This window comes from Chrysemys picta, chromosome 3 (genome assembly GCF_011386835.1).
Source record: "Chrysemys picta bellii isolate R12L10 chromosome 3, ASM1138683v2, whole genome shotgun sequence".
NCBI classification, from domain to species: Eukaryota; Metazoa; Chordata; order Testudines; family Emydidae; genus Chrysemys; species Chrysemys picta.
In genome coordinates, this window is record NC_088793.1 from 20,695,649 (window position 1) to 20,696,511 (window position 863).

Consider the following 863-nt stretch of genomic DNA (forward strand, 5'->3'; position numbering starts at 1 on the left):
TAGAGAATATCTTTTAGAAAAATATCCAACTTGATTTAAAAATTGCCCGGGATGGAGAATCCACAACCTGCCCTTTTCGGCTTGTACTGTAGGCTCACAAGAGGTGGGCACAGATATGCAGAAATGAACACGTGGGAGACCAAAAGGGAAGTGACATAAATGAGAAGCCGGGGAATCTGATCCAGAGAAACAAACACTAATTAGATCAGGTGCCCTGGCTTCTAGTTTATGTTGCTTATCTTTTTGTCTCCCTCTCTCACACATTTCATATAACCAGTGAGTATGATTGCTCTCTCCTATTTCCCCTTCTACACCCCCTTAGGAATCTTTGAAATGTGCTGCATATCAGAGATTGGAATCTGGCCCTTACTCTTAATGGATATGTTTAAATCTTACTTTTTCCTTCAAAGCCTGTCCATAAAGAAGTGTCAGGTCATTATTTCATGCTGTAGCTTAATGCCAAGGCTTAACAGCATAAGATCTCTCTCCTCCATTCATTGAAGAAGCCCTTCGTTCACTGAAGGTCAAGGTATTAGAGTGTTATTTTTAAATATACTCCCAGCATTTAAGAGTTAAAAATAGGCTACTGAGATAAACGTCACTGAAGCATACAGTAATTAGCTAAACCTTGTTAGACATCACATGAAGAGTATAACTCCTCCCAGGGAAAAGTATAGTAAAAGCATCTTTCACCTGGATTTATACTTAGAAGAGCACAGTGTGAAGGAGTTTGTATTTCAGGCTCCTTGCTTATTAGAAAAAAAATCGGCTCGATTCACCTACCGGGAAACAACTCAACAGCCGAGGGACTCATTTTCCTTATCAAGATGCTCAAATGAATCCTGTGGATTTTTTACCTTGGA